This window comes from Penaeus monodon, chromosome 19 (assembly GCF_015228065.2).
Source record: "Penaeus monodon isolate SGIC_2016 chromosome 19, NSTDA_Pmon_1, whole genome shotgun sequence".
In the NCBI taxonomy this organism is placed as follows: domain Eukaryota; kingdom Metazoa; phylum Arthropoda; class Malacostraca; order Decapoda; family Penaeidae; genus Penaeus; species Penaeus monodon.
Genome location: NC_051404.1, coordinates 43231489 through 43231723, shown reverse-complemented (window position 1 = coordinate 43231723; position 235 = coordinate 43231489).

Here is a 235-nt window from a genome sequence, read left to right as displayed (position 1 = left end):
AATTCAATCAATATATAAAATTTTTTACATCCTCCTCTTGCATTCATTATCATTTTTTTGTCACTTATTCTCCATGATATCTTCCCAACACACATTCTTTGCTATCTTTCCTACCATTCACTCTTCCGTATTTGTTTTCTCACTTGCTCCCCCTTTCACGAATATTCTGTCCTTTTGCCATTCCCTCATTTCTGTTAATTCCCCTCGCCGGTCCATTTACCCTTTAATTCCGCAT